Source organism: Triturus cristatus, chromosome 4_2, assembly GCF_964204655.1.
Source record: "Triturus cristatus chromosome 4_2, aTriCri1.1, whole genome shotgun sequence".
Taxonomy (NCBI): Eukaryota; Metazoa; Chordata; class Amphibia; order Caudata; family Salamandridae; genus Triturus; species Triturus cristatus.
In genome coordinates this window covers 425,718,697-425,735,008 of record NC_140586.1, presented here as the reverse complement: position 1 = coordinate 425,735,008, position 16,312 = coordinate 425,718,697, and positions in this window count along the sequence as shown.

The following is a 16,312-nucleotide window of genomic DNA, read 5'->3' as shown; positions in this document are numbered from 1 at the left end:
CATGTGCATGTACTCGACACGTATTAGGTTGTCAACATGCGAGGTGACAATGATGACTCTGGAAAAACATTCTTCTATTGCACCATCACTCGAGTGACACATCCAAACACACCTCTGACTCACTTGGAAGACATGCAGATGGACACACACATTGCAACACATGCCACACACAGCCATATGCGTGCACACTCATACACTGGAACTCACCACTAAGCAAAGAAGTCACGTATGAGCCGACTCCGCATGTCCTCTACCGCCTCCTCCTCCTCCACATCACTTGCCTCGTGCCCAAGCCCTTCATCCTCCACGGGTGGATGGTCCTGCTCATCTGGATCCAGGATGAGTGGCACAGCTTTCTCCACTGCCATGTTGTGCAGCATGCAGCACACGAGGAATATCTTGCAGACCTTCACTGGTGCATATGGGAGTGCGCCACCGGTCTTGTGGAGGCAACGGAATCGGCTCTTCAGGAGGCCAAACGTCCTCTCTATCACTCGCCTGGTCCGCCCATGGGCATTGTTGTAGCGGTGATCGGCAGCCGTGCTGGGGTTGCGGAGAGGCGTGATCAGCCATGGCATGTTGGGATAGCCAGCGTCCCCTACATGGAAACATCATGGACAACAGTGGGTCAGGAGAAGCAGTAAGACAGGAAGATGACGTTAAATACAGGACTGCCAGAGTATACCCACCAACAATACATGCTCGTTCGTTGGGCAGCTGCAGCATCATTTCAGGCACCCTGCTACGCCTCATGATGTACGCATCGTGTGCTGATCCTGGAAAACGAGCACAGACATGTGAAATCACCATGTTGGCAAGACACACCGCAAGGGCATTAATGGAGTGGTAATGCTTGCGGTTACGGAAGGCTACCTCCTGTGCCTGTGGTGGTACCAAAGCCACATGTGTTCCATCTATGGACCCAATGACATGGGGCATCCCTCCCAGGGCATAGAACTCACGCTTTACAGCTGTCAACTGCTCAGGAGTTGGGAATTTAATGAACTCATCAAGGTGCTTCAACATGGCCTCTAAAAAATCATGCAGAACACGGCTTAACATGGTTTGGGACATCCCACCGACATGGGCAATGGTATGTTGAAAGGTACCCGTGGCCAAGAAATGTAGGGCTGCCATCACCTTCATCTTGGGTGTCAGTGCACCAGGATACCTGTGTAGCGGTTGGAGGTGTGCTGCCAGCCGTGTCGTCAAGTCCACAACCAAACGTTGGGGGAAGCGGTAGCGGCGTATACAGTCATTTTCCCGCATGTCAGCCAAGTCCGGAATTGCTCGAGGGAGAGGCGGAGCCTTGCAGTGAATTAGAAGGGACAACGAAGAGTGAGTACAGTACACCACCAATGTCAATGTACAGAGCACATGCTCAACAGGCAATACACATATGCTACATACAGAGTCAGGTCTGTGCAATATGCCCTGGACACGTTTGCCAGGCATGTGACACTCCTACCAAGAGCCAGCTCCAAACGTTGATTCTCAACCTCATTATGCCATGCCATGAAACTAGCTGTGGGCCAGTGTAAGTGAGCAGGCAGACACATTACAGGAGTTACAGACATCCAAATATGTGCAGAGGAAGGATGTTTATTGTACAGACAGGTAGCCGAACACTAGAGGCACAGGTCACATGTAATAGAAAAAGGACAGACCACACACCTTGCCATGAAGGATTACATGTCAAGACTGATCACACATACATTGAGAGTATGCAGATATGTCCTTGCTTTGAAACTCCGTGTCGATGCATACATACACACCTTACGTCGGATTACACATGTGTGCTGGTGTGCGTAACAGTGTGCCATGCCCATCTACACACAGACACATGTTGGTTGCAGCAACAGCAGATGCATTTGACCAAACACCTACAGCAAACCTATGGGAACACATGACACACACATGACATAGCTACAGCGTGCAACGCAGGCATTCACTTGTCAGGGGTAACATTCCATGTACCTGGCATCAGGGGACATTTGCGGGTGTCGGTGACTGTGCCATGCCAGTGACGCATGGCCCACCAAGTCAGTACTACATGCACACATGTCAAAGGAGTGAAGGGGATGTGTGGCACATAGGGCACCATCACACGTGACACGTGTACACAGCCCATCATACTGTAATTAGCTTCACACCTCAGGAGTATGGTGCCACAACACAGCCTGACCCACCTGTGCCCGACACATGTAGTTCTGCACAGACGATGCCTTGATGTCCAGCCTTGGCCATGTATGACAGCTCAATTCATTCCTGTGTGCCGCCTGTCACCACTGTCAGGTGTGAATCCCACCATACATACGCTCCGAGGGCGTGTGTACGGTCCGTATCACTATGGTGGTGCTGGTGTATGCGTACGCCTTAGTAGTCCGGACCGTACACACGCGTGTGTACGGTCCCTATCACTAAGGGGGTGCTTGCGTACATGTATGCCATAGTAGTCCGGACCGTACACACGCGTGTATGGTCCGTATCACTATGGTGGTGCAGGCGTATGCGTACGCCTTAGTAGTCTGGACCGTACACACGCGTGTGTACGGTCCCTATCACTATGGGGGTGCTCGCGTACGTGTACGCCATAGTAGTCCGGACCATACACACGCGTGTGTACGGTCCCTATCACTATGGCGTACGCATACGCCAGCACCACCATAGTGATAGGGACCGTACACACGCGTGTGTACGGTCCGGACTACTAAGGCGTACGCATACGCCAGCACCACCATAGTGATACGGACCGTACACGCGTGTGTACGGTCTGGACTACTAAGGCGTACACGTACGTGAGCAGCCCCATAGTGATAGGGACCGTACACACGCGTGTGTACTTTCCCTATCACTATGGGGGTGCTCGCGTACGTGTACGCCATAGTAGTCCGGACCGTACACACGCGTGTACGGTCCGTATCACTATGGTGGTGCTGGCGTATGCGTACGCCATAGTGATACGGACCGTACACGCGTGTGTACGTTTCGGACTACTAAGGCGTACACGTACGCCAGCACCACCATAGTGATAGGGACCGTACACACGCGTGTACGGTCCGTTGCAATGCATTTTGGGTGCACTAGGGCTCTGGGACGCACCGTACCTGTGTTGTGACATAGGATTGCCATAGGGGACACATGAGGGACAAGTATAGGGGCCTAAATGCATGCTGGTTGTCATGGAGACCGAGTTTCAGGTTTGAATTTTGCATCATGTGGCCAGCAGAAGTAGGTTGGAGACAATTTACTTTGTTGCAATGTGGTTGTTGACATTACATCATGCTCAATTTTAAGACCATGCAAAGCCTGTCACTGGGGTAGTTTTAAAATGATTGGACGACACGTAGGATGCAAATGTGACTGAGCCAATCACTCTGTACTCCTGTAAATGAAACAGGCCAGCAAGGAAGATATAAGGCAGCCAGGTCCCTTGAGAGAGCACTTGCCTGCACATCCTTGCATTCAACAACACTGCTGCTGCTTGTGATTCCTCTGGCACCATGTCCAGGTCTGTGGAGAGGGCCCAGCCATTCACCATGGAGGAGAATATGGCGTTGGTGGATGTGATCCTCCCACAGTACACCATGCTGTATGGTCGACCAGGGGAGCAGGTGAGTGCAGACTCCACTAGCTTAAACTGTGCCCCTTTTAGTGACTGTGACTTCTGGCATTGTGTCCAGGTGTGACAGACATGCAGGGTTCTTCATAGTAGGTCCCAGGGGGGGTAGGGCTCATGTCTCCCATGCAGAGCATGCTGTAGTTCCTGTGTGCACAACGCACTAGCATGGTGCTTACTGTGACGATCACTGCATGGTGCATGCCGCTTTCGGACTGCCTCATCCTCCTGGAAATGTTGTTGCTACAGTCCTGATGTGAGTCTGTGCTCCCCCCAGGGTGATAGGTGCCAGGACCCACTGATGTGTGTCTGTTCAGTGTACCTGTGGTGAGAGTGTGCAAATGATGTGGCCGTCCCCTGGACATTGGTGTGTGTGTGTGAGTCCCCTGTCATGTGGGTGTGTGCATATGTGGAGTGTTGCACCCCAGCTGCATGTGGGATGGATACACCTGTAGGATGGATTAAGCCACGCCCTATTTACAACACTAAGTTAGCATAAACAAGATAATTGTTAGCAAGCCAGCTTGTCGTTTCTGCGGCGCTGCACACAACACTGTTGTTATGTGTTATTCATTTTAGAAATGCTGACTCGACTTTGCCTTACAGGATAACAAACTGTTGTTTCACATTCTTAACCGTGAAATGTGCCCTTGGTCTGTACATCATGTAAAGAACGAGTCTGGGTCACTAGAAGGTACAGAGTGTTGTGATTAGATTGATCGTACCACTTCTTAGACATATCATACATGCAGCTGCCAATATCTGAAGGACAAGTGTCTTTAATATTGCAGAACAGTTTGGGTTTGCACACATTCGAACAGAAGAGCTGATGCATGAGAGAGCTAGCTGATCCTTTGATGTGATTCTACTAAGCTGATCTATACGGTATGGGGTCCCCCCTGTTAACCTAAGAGACCTTCTAATAGTCTAATAATAATAATGTATTAGATTCTAGAGAAAGGAGTGTGGCTGTATACCACTGTCATTATTAGTATGATTGCTCCTTTCATTTTGTATGGTATTGTAATAATGCTTATGGTTCTGATCTGTACCGTTAGTCTGCTAGTGTTAGCCAAAGTACTGCATCTTAGGACACAAGGTTTATAAAATAAACTCTTTAAACTTTACCGTGTCTGTAGTATTCTGTTGTGGACTAACAAATAGATACGAACAGGTATTTCGGATTCCCACCACTCCTGAGAAATATCTAAGTCGCTTGTTCTGGTTTGTCTATACATTGGGACCGCCTAGCTAGATCTAGGCTAATGAATGGGATACTAAGCTAGTCGGATAAGGGGTTCTGGGTTCTGAGGGGAGTTTTCTGGTACACCACAATTCTCTGAGGTCCTGGTCTCCTGCGCATAGTTCTGTGCATAAGCAGAATCCCTGAAAAATGGCGCACCTAACGTTTGGTCTTATGATCTGAGACGCTTTAGTAGTACTTGTGTTAGTCCACAACCACCCTCACTCTCGTTTCCGGATAACTGGAGTGACGGTTTAACCTACCTAGGTTTTGACTATAGGTTCTTACAAGCTTGAAAATTAAAAAGGTTATAACTTTTGAGCCCAAGTGCTACTGTAGATTTGGTTGTTACTCTTTAGTGAGTCCTTATGGCGGTTAATATTCCCGCTCATAGTAGGGTTCCTCTGCGCACTCATTTGAGGGCTTATGGGGTACCTGATGACGGGATGGGCGTGGTCTTTGTGGTCAGTGCTGATGCCACCTACCCGTATGAGTTGTTTTACTCATGGGTGACCTTTGAGGAGGTGGATACGGACGATAATTTGTTCCACGAATATACAGCCACGCCTGTGCCTGCTGCTTATGCCCCATATAGGACGCTAGAAATACCTATTTCTGCCTGGCAGCATACAATTTGGTTTAATGGCGCCCTCCCCCATGAGGTCGTACCAGCGAGAATGGGCCCGTTGTCCATTGCAGGGGCCACTTGGCCGGTACTGGCCGGATATACTCCACACCCACGCTACCTGACGGTGGGAGTGGGTGATTTACGAACGCTACACACAGCCCTGATTACGGTCCATAGGGCTTTAGTGCAGTATGTGTCACGCACAGTACAGGTGGGAGCACCTGCGGTTGCTGGGCATGGGACGGATCACCATCACGCGGTGGTGATGAGCCCTGTTATGGTTAATGCGGTTGTCGGCAAGCGACCCCTCAGTAAGGATGAATTTCCTTACTGGCTTGCAGAAAAATTTGATCAATTGGAAGCCGTGTTTCCAAACACTACACCTGTGGATAAACACAGGATACTCACCATTACTTTGCCGAAGGACCTGGTCCCTGATATTGTTGATTGTGACAATTGGGGCAAGGTCTTTGCTGCGACCTATTCGAAGTGCTACGGCACTCCATCTATGTCTGTACTACCCTCCGTCATCAAGAAAGTCCAAGACAATCATGGTGCGGAGGCAGCTATTGAGTTAGGATTAAGGCTTGTCGACAGTTTCGATGTGGTTTGTTCCATGGTAATGGGCAACCTCAAAGGAGATGCCATGCAGTTCCAAGTTGGTACTATGCTGGAACTTGTGGATGATGCTGATAAACCCAGGGAGTTCGCAAAAATTATTGCAAAAGCCTACAGGATGGTTGGACGTAGTGCCTTAGGCGTGAAACCTAACATCAAAATTCCTGATGTAGTACAGCAAACTAAGGTGAATTCGTCTACAAAAGACGAAAAGCCCAACTTTCCTAAACAAAGTTGGCGAGCCAAAAAACAGGAAAAACAGCAACAGAAACAGGTTTCTCGTTCTGCCTCACCCGTACAGTCGTATAGTGAACGCACTTATGATTTGCGCGATCGTACTCGTATTAAGTCACCTGATAGGTTTCAGGTTTCTGAACAACGCTCTCCTCGTTCTTCACAGGAAACATCGACTTCGCACACTGGTGGTGGAGAGCGTGGGAGAGGACGGGGTACTCAAGGTCGAGACCAGCCCCACCAGACTGACGGTAAAGGCAAGCAGGAAGACACTGCCAGACAACGTCCACCGTTTCAGAAAAAGAAAGTTGCTGCTATCTCAGCGAAATGTGCCTCAGATGGTGCGGACACAGCTTCGGAACCTGACATGGGCACTAACGCTGCTAGACAGCGTGGCGGAAGTTACAGTAGTGCGGCAAGCGTTGCGTCCATTTCTGGAGGCGACAGCAACTGACATTTATGTGACAGTTGAAACTGCTGATACTCGCGTAGCTCCCCCAGAAAGATTATTTGACATAGTCCTTAATATTGAGGGTGACATACATCGCAAAATTAAAGTGTTTTTTTCGGACAATCTTACAACCACCTATGATATTCTTTTGGCGGAGAAAGATTGGCCTCCGGCTTTCATTTTGGATGCTCCAAGGGGAGAGGAAGTCATACTTCCTTCCTTTGGGCACGCAGTGCCCATGGATGAGTCTAATAGGTTAGCCGGGGAGTGGGCACAGGTGCTTGCCCCTGCGTTATATCGTAATCAGGTTGGCTGGGATAAATGTTCTCCCAATCATGAGATTCCATTGCGGTCCGATCCCCAGCCTCAACCCCAATACCCCATACGTCGCGAGGCAAGATCTCACGTCGCGTCCATCCTTGAACAATTGGAATATCAAGGAGTGATTGAGACATGTGTGTCACCCATGAATAATCCTTTATTCACTGTGACGAAGCCTGACGGGTCGTACCGCCTAGTTTTGGATTACCGGCATTTAAACTCGCATTGCCGGACGTGTGCGGTACAAAATACTCATAGTTCGGCTCTCGTCGATAGTCTTGTGAGAAAACGTTTCAAAACCATGCTCGACTTATCAAATGGCTTTTATTGCCATAACCTGGCCCCTCATAGTTAAGAGTGGACGGCATTTACCTCGGGTGGAAAACAAAAATTGTTTAAGAGGCTCCCGATGGGCTATAAAAACAGCCCTGGAGTTTTTTCTGCTCGAGTGGTCTCTCTCTTGGAGATGGTAGACCCGGAGGCATACTCGTATGTTGATGACATCTATCTGACTGACGACGAGTTGCTTCCACACCTTGCTCGTGTGGATAACATAGTGACTATGTTTGCAGACTTCGGTTACAAGTTTAACTTTAAGAAGTCCCACATTGCTGAGTTCACAGTATTGTTCTTGGGGTACGAACTCAATAATGAGGGTCGAGGCTTGGCACCGCACTTCCTTGAGAAATGCGCACGCCTTCGTATCCCTACGACGCTGAAAAAACTACCATCATTACTGGGCTTTCTGAATTTCGGTCGTTCCTACATTCCTGATTATGCCCAGCGTATCAAGACGCTTTATGCTTTGGTACAACCAACTTTTACCAGATCATGCTGGCTGCCAGAGCATTCATCTGCATTGTATTCTTTGCAGACTGATCTTCTTACTGCTATATATTTAAAAACTCGTGATAACCACACCAACCTGGTCATTAGAATTGTTCCAGGCACGGAAGGTTTCACGTACTTAACATTCAATGAGGGCGACACAGTTCCCATTGCTTACAAATCCCATCTGTACACTTTGGCTGAGCTGCGATTTTCAACTGTTGAAAAAGTCTTGACAGCAGTTCAGATGGCGATCCTGAAAGAACGAGCGCTATCACAAGGAAAGCGCATGCTGGTGGTAACACCGTTTCCTGCTCTCGAAGCAGTCACAAAAGCTAGTGTACCAAATTCAAAGGCTTTACATCCAAGGTGGATACAATGGGCGACCTCCTTAGCTTGGCCTGACGTCGAATACATCTTTGACGTGGCGTTGCAGACTCAGGAGAGTTTGGAGTATGAATTTGTTCATCCAGCTCCTCTGTCATTGCGCCCTATCGAGGAATACCATTTTGTCATGTACACTGACGGGTCGGCGCAACCCGCGACTGGATCAAGGCACACTTATTCAGCGGCTTGCGCAATTGTAGTCGGTACTTTCGTTAATGGAGAGTTCCAATCTGATGCAGTGCATACACAGTCATTGGGTGATTGTACCGCGCAGTTGGCGGAGCTTCATGCTCTAGTGCTTGCACTTGAGTTTGCTGATCACAGGGTGACTACTCTTATAGTGAGTGATTCTTACTATTGTGTTCAATCTTACAACGACAATTTGCTTTTTTGGATTATGAATGGTTTTCGTGATTCCAAAGGGGGCACAGTGAAGCATAAAACGCTTTGGGCTCGGGTGGCAGAACTTAAAGGGAGTCTGCCACTTGTGAATGTAATTCACACTCTTGGTCACCAACGAGTTGGTGTCCATGCTGTCGGTAACAGTTTGGCTGATGAGGCAGCTAAAACCGCAGTGGCGACATATTTAGTAGCAGCAGTTACAAGATCAAAATCTAAGATTGATGCTGACATCTTGGCAGCTATTGCTGCTTCTGAGACAGGGACAGGCTTCCCTAGAGGTTTCCCTTCTCGATACCATTATCACTTAAGTCCTGATAACGTCCCGTTAGTGAGGATTAACGACGTTGGTGATAGATTGATTCCCAACGCGGACTGCAGACCAAATTTGATAACGGCTGCCCACGAAGGTGTTGCGTCTGCGCATGCTGGAGTGTCAGCAACTGTGTCTCTTTTGCAGCAACGTTACTGGTGGTACGGTTTGTATAAACAAGCGCGGGCTTATGTACTTCGTTGTGACATTTGCCAGCAGATTAAACCTTCTTCTGTTGCGCGTCCACCTCCAACGCAGCTGCATATATCTAATCAACCACTTGCGTGTGTTTATTTAGATCACTGCGGTCCTTTTACCTCTGATACTGCGTACAAGTACATCTTGGTTGCAGTTGATTCGTGCACACGTTTTCTGTGGGTGTGGCCACAAAGGAGTGCTGATGCCAGGACTGTCATCAAAGCATTGCGTGTCTTTATAGGGAGTTTTGCATGTGGTACCCTTCACTCTGATCAGGGCCTGGCGTTCACCTCTAAGGCGTACAAAGAAGCAATGAGAAGTTTGGGGGTCCAAGTCAAATTTTCGTCTCCATACCGGCCTGAGGGCAATAGTGTTGTGGAACGGATGACCTAAAGCAATCGTTGACAGCCAAGGTATTAGGTACAGGCCGGAACTGGCTTGCCCACTTGTATGACGTCCAACGTGCACTTAATAACCTCCCTAGAAGGTCTATGGGTGGGAGGACCCCTTACATGATGCTCTTTGGAGTGAGAATGTTTGTTCCGGACCTTGACGGTCTAGACATGGCGGCGGCTGCCGCGCCTTTTGACCTAGATGACCACTGTGCTGTATTGCAGAATCTACAAGAAGCAAGAGACACTCTAGCAAAGGAACACGTACCCTCTACATCCGAAGAAGCGCTCCTGATTCCGGTAGTCGGCTGGCTGCCTCTAGTTGGTGACCTGGTCCGTGAGAAGGTGGAGAACAAGAAGGAGTTTGGCCCCTCTTATCGTGCACCAGTCCCGGTGCTTGGAGTATTGGGTACACGTACAGTTGTTTTACCCCCACTTCCTGGTCGCAAGGGTAACAGGTACATTTCAATTGAAAATGCCAAGCTACACAGGGTGGCCGATTCTCCATAGTATGACACCTTCGGTTTCCTGCCCTTCGATGCTGAGAAACTCTGTTGTGATGCCACCCTCTATCATCGTGCCTGAGGTTTCCATTGAGATGCTTACAGTTACTTATCCGCCTGTGCCACCTACTGCTGGTGGTTTGCCTGATGATCCTGAGTATGCTTATCCTGCAGAAATCCCTTTGCCCCTATTACATACAACAACACTTACCCAGTCCCATTCTTCCTTTGAAACTGAATCATTGACTTCCACTGCCCCTTCCAAAATTTCTATATTTTTTGCCTGGTTCAAGAGACATTTTTTGGTTGCACCTTGGACTTACATCTGGTTGGTGCTGATTTGTATTTTTTTATTCATGACAATTGGCTTTGTGGTAGTGTTTTTTAGACTTATCAATGGACACCACCTGAATGAGCGTTCTACAATTTAATTAATTGATGGAACTTTGGCCCCCCATTCCTCATCACACATCATGAAAAGAGACCAGACGTTTGTGAACATCACCGCCTGGCCTGTACGTGATGGGATTGCTTGGGATGCAGTGAACTTTCAAATTCATGGTCCCACCGAAGTTATTAATTTGCCAACTGTTTTTCGTGTTTCTATGGGTGATGTAGTTAAACAAAACATCCGCTCAGATGATTGGGATGTACAAGCAATAGAAGCACTGTTTTCTGATTTAAAATATTATGCTGCATTTGATACTGAAGACCTGTATTTAAATACTGCAAACTACGATGAGCAATTTTGTTTTCAACATTATGGCACACATTTCCTACATAGAGCAAATACTTTTCGGAATTTTGTTAATTTCACTCAATGGGAACATTGTCCTGTCCCTATGCCTGGCAGCTCTGCCACTTTGTTGAAAAAATTCACATACTTTTCGGATTTTAGTGTGTCAAACCCTGATTCTTTTTATTTTAAGGTGGCGGTAGAACCCACTTCTAAGGTCAGATTGACACACACAAAATTATTATATTCCAAATCCTTTATGGATGAATTGGCCATTGGCGGTTATGACGTATGGAAAGCTACTATCGATCTTAAATCGGTTTGGGGAACTAAACCGTGGCAGGTACAAGGAACAGAAGCGTTGCATCGTGCCTGTATTATCCCAAACCATATATTATTTTTGAATTCATCTATTTTTCAGACCACCTGTTTTGGATTGGCTATGTCTAAAAAATTAATTTCCCCCTCAATACCGGATCTGGGTGCTTACCCTGGTTGGGAGAATCACTCAGATCTGTCCCTTACTATGTTGCAGTCCCTTGTTTCCAACGACACATTCAATATTTCAACATTGAATCCTGAGGGTTGGTTGGTTTGGCAAACAAGCTCAGATTCCTGTCAACGTCGGTTTCTGGATTTGGCTCCAGGGTATACACAACTTAGGGTTGACCCTCGTTTTACATCTTCACACACTGTGACTACCTACTCTGTAGGTAAGTTATGTCAGTCGTGGCTGCAGCATTCCACGTTAACTTCAGTTAAGCTACATTTATCACGATTAAATGACAAAATAGATTTGAATGATTTTATTAAGGGTCCTGCAAATGGCAGGTCCAAACGATGGGTTTATGCCATTTACAATGAAATTTGGAAATTGTCGCAAATTGAAGCTGCTTCAAGATTACGTGCTATTGACCAGGCCAATATGGAAAAAGTATTGGCTGTACTTTGTCTTCTAGAATTTATACACTAGATAATATTGTTTCTTCTGTCGTAGACATTGTGCAAGATGATGTATCTGTGTTGTATCATGGCCAAAATCAGTTGCGTTCAATTATGCAGTTTGCATGGACATTGCAAACGTTAAAGGCAGGGAAAGTCCCTTGGGATTACATGAATATTTCATCGTTGTTCCTTCCTTTTAATTTGACAGAAAAACAGCAGTTCATGTCCATGAAAGATGCAACTTATGCAGTGCTACACATTGAAAAATTAGAACCTTTACCTTTTTCTGTTGCTGAGTTGAATTCAGCCGTGTGGCTTATACACGGATTGGTCACTTTACCTTTTAGTTTGTTTAAATTTAGTTCGTGCATGAAGCATTATGCCATTGGTAGATATGAACAACTTGGTGATGCGTTCTTGCACGAAGTTTGGTCACTTCCATTCACTTACAGATGCGTAAGGGATGGCAAGGAGGTTTACTTAAAGGGTGAAGAATGCACTTCCGCTCCTGATCATTCTGTGGTTTGTAGACATATACAATTACATGGCGCTTGCAATATACACGCTCCAAATTTGGCTTGTGTCCTAAAGGGGATTCCAATGCCAGTTATAACGTCTTCTTTTAAGCTGCTTGCCAACGGTAGTTATTTGCTTTTAAATAGTGAAGCTTGCTGTGGGATGCTAGTGGGTATTCCTTACATAGTCACTGTTTCGCAGAAGGTGGTTTGCTGTAATAACGTCTTTTTCCCTCCCCCACAAGGCCGACTCGATATATCAATCTGGCCGGCGATTCCGACCTTGAACGCAGAGTTCAATAGGATGAGCAGAATAAGGGCTCTTTTGTCTAAAAAAGAAGTTGCGTTGACTTCGTCCCGTGAAACATTTCTTCTTAATGTGGCGAACACACGCACTGAGGTACAAGCTCTTTTAAATACTGACCTCCCCCTCCATTTTGGACCCTTGATTCAAACTATCTTTAATGCCTCGTCTACGACTGGCCTTGTTAATTTTTTTTAAATTGTGGGCTCGGGCCTCGTGACATCTTTCCAGACTGTTTTTGGTGTAATCCCCGCATTTTTACATTCTATTTTTTCGAGTGTCTTCGGAGGGTTCCCCTTGCTCCTCGCTTTGGTGGCCGGGATCCTCTTGCTGATTTGCGCACTTCCATATGGCTGCACACCAGGAGTTGCAAGACAGCATGCTCCGCCTGCTCCATCATCGTAGCCGGATGCTTGATTATTACGGCACTTTCCCTTTGGCGGTCTTAAGCATCAAGTATGGATTGTCTTTCCGGTTTCCCTTTTTTACCTGTGTGCAACCTGTCTTTCATTGCCTAGATTGTCCCTTCCAGTGGGCTCTGGACTTGTGCCTGTCAACCTTGGCGTCACCTGACCCGGATTTTGATGAACTAATGTGTCCCTTAGTGGCTCATGATTTTGATTGTTCTGGTGTTGGGTTTATGGCTTTGGGTGCTGCACAAGGAGTCCTTGCTGACTGGGATATCGGAGAGGCGGCTATTGAATTCCTTGAAAGGAGTTATATCAAGGATGCTGACAGTTGTCCTATTGTGGTGCTGGATGCTCCGATAATTGATGAACACGTGTGTTCCTTTCCCTTGCTAAATTGGATGGCAGATACTTTTGCGGAACGCTCCAATGATTTCTTCTTGGAAGCAGTTGCAACTTACGGTGCATATACCTTTATGGATTGACTGATTGACATTGTCTCTCCAGGGTGCATCCAGGGCTGTTAATTTTCTTCGACATTTTCTTACTGATATTTTTAAGACATCGTTTTTATTTTTTATTTTTTTAAACAAATTTTTCTTCCTTTTTATTCTCGACTTTACACTTACCTTATATGGACTTATAGTTCATGCCCGTGGTTCCGTTCTACATCACTTGAACTCTGCGTTCTTGATAAGTGTATCCCTATTGGTTCGTGCTCCGATCATGGGGGGGTGTAGGATGGATTAAGCCACGCCCTATTTACAACACTAAGTTAGCATAAACGAGATAATTGATAGCAAGCCAGCTTGTCGTTTCTGCTGCGCTGTTGTTATGTGTTATTCATTTTAGAAATGCTGACTCGACTTTGCCTTACAGGATAAAAAACTGTTGTTTCACATTCTTAACCGTGAAATGTGCCCTTGGTCTGTACATCATGTAAAGAACGAGTCTGGGTCACTAGAAGGTACAGAGTGTTGTGATTAGATTGATCATACCACTTCTAAGACATATCATGCATGCAGCTGCCAATATCTGAAGGACAAGCGTCTATAATATTGCAGTTTGGGTTTGCACACATTCGAACAGAAGAGCTGATGCATGAGAGAGCTAGCTGATCCTTTGATGTGATTCTACTAAGCTGATCTATACGGTATGGGGTCCCCCCCGTTAACCTAAGAGACCTTCTAATAGTCTAATAATAATAATGTATTAGATTCTAGAGAAAGGAGTGTGGCTGTATACCACTGTCATTATTAGTATGATTGCTCCTTTCATTTTGTATGGTATTGTAATAATGCTTATGGTTCTGATCTGTACCATTACTCTGCTAGTGTTAGCCAAAGTACTGCATCTTAGGACGCGAGGTTTATAAAATAAACTCTTTAAACTTTACCATGTCTGTATTATTCTGTTGTGGACTAACAAATAGATACGAACAGGTATTTCGGATTCCCACCACTCCTGAGAAATATCTAAGTCGCTTGTTCTGGTTTGTCTATACATTGGGACCGCCTAGCTAGATCTAGGCTAACGAATGGGATACTAAGCTAGTCGGATAAGGGGTTCTGGGTTCTGAGGGGAGTTTTCTGGTACACCACAATTCTCTGAGGTCCTGGTCTCCTGCGCATAGTTCTGTGCATAAGCAGAATCCCTACAACACACCCTGGCCATCTGATGTGAGCAGGGAGCTGTGCTGGATGTCTGCCGTGCTGAGACAGCCCCACATCTGTGACACCCCCAGTCTAGTGGCACATGTGCAGAGTGAGGTTTGTAGCGGCAGTTGCCTATGCCAGGTGATAGTTCTGTGCCTGTGTGTGTCTGTGTACTCTGCTGAGGTAGCGTAAGTGGGCTGGGGCATGTGACTGCTTAGGGGTACTGTTCAGATTCCTGTTGTAGCTTGGGATGCACAGTGTGAGCCTGCATCATTGATTGTGTTGCACCCCTCATGCCACCTGTGTACTTTCTATGGCACCTACTGCATTCGCCCATTCCCAGGAGGATGATGTCACTATGGCAAAGGTGCAATGAGTTGGCTGCATACTATGGCCAGTTCATACATGCATAATTTGTAATATGTGTGTCTCTGGATCATTGATAAGGTGGATTGATGTATTGTCACTTTTGCATCCTCACAGGTAGGCGTCTGTGCCAAGGGGGAGATCTGGAAGCAAGCCGTCAGTGCCGTGAGGAGGACGGAGGGTCGGAAGCGGCGCCTAGCCCAGGTGAGGAAACGCTGGCAGGACATCCGGTGCTGGACGCGGAGGATCGCACGGGTCCTGCTGGGGGACTCACCAGTGAGCCAGAAAAACCGTGGGCGCCGGCGTCTGACCCACATCCAGAAGCGTGTGCTGGCGGTGGTCTTCCCCGACTTGGACAGGCGCTTACTGGAGAAGCAGCAGCAGGAAGGGGGTAGGTACATGTGTGTTTGTTGTGTGTGACCAGCTCTTGGAAGTGCGCAGTTGCATGGATACACTGCCAGGGTTTAAATGTGCAGTGCATATCCTGTTCCACAAAGTAAAGCGGTGCTGTTCTTCCTCCCTTCCCCTCCTTTCCATGTGTTCCCTGGTCTGTGTGTAGTCACTCTTGCACAAGGTCATCTAGGCTGGCAGTTACTCCAAGTGCCCAATGCTTGCAGCATCATGTGTGGGGGTGGTGTGTAACAGGTTTTTGCACGTTGCCTGTGCCCTGGCCAGTTCTGTCATTGTGGGGTCCATGTTAGTTGGCACTGATGCTGAGTCCCGACATGGGAGTGTGTGTTTCATGTGTACTGCCTTACTGCCTGCATGTTGAATGTTGTGCCCTCTGACATGATGTGCTTGAGCGTGAGATGTGCATAGTGCAGGGATGGTGGCTTGTGTTCCAGTCATATCCATCCAGGGCCATGGAGTGGTGTGGCCACTACAGTCCCCTGGGGCACCTTTTCCTAGGTATCATGTGTGTCATCAGACAATGTGGACAATCTCTGTGTCTTCAGCATGGTTTGGGCCCTGTGGCATAGTACCATGGCCTCATTTGTATTCACGTATACTGTGCTACATGTGTCCACTGTACAGGGTGACCTAAATTAGCTGGTGCATACTCACAGGGGCCAGTGCCTGTGTGTCTTGGTACAACTATCTGATGATGGTTGTTTGTCAGTGATATATGTGGACAGGCGCACCAGGGGTAGTTTGTGTGCGATCAGGATTAATTGCAGGCCATGTGTTTTCATCCCAGACTAAGAGGTGTAAGTACTTCCTCAGTCTCAATCACATTGTCTCAGGTAGGG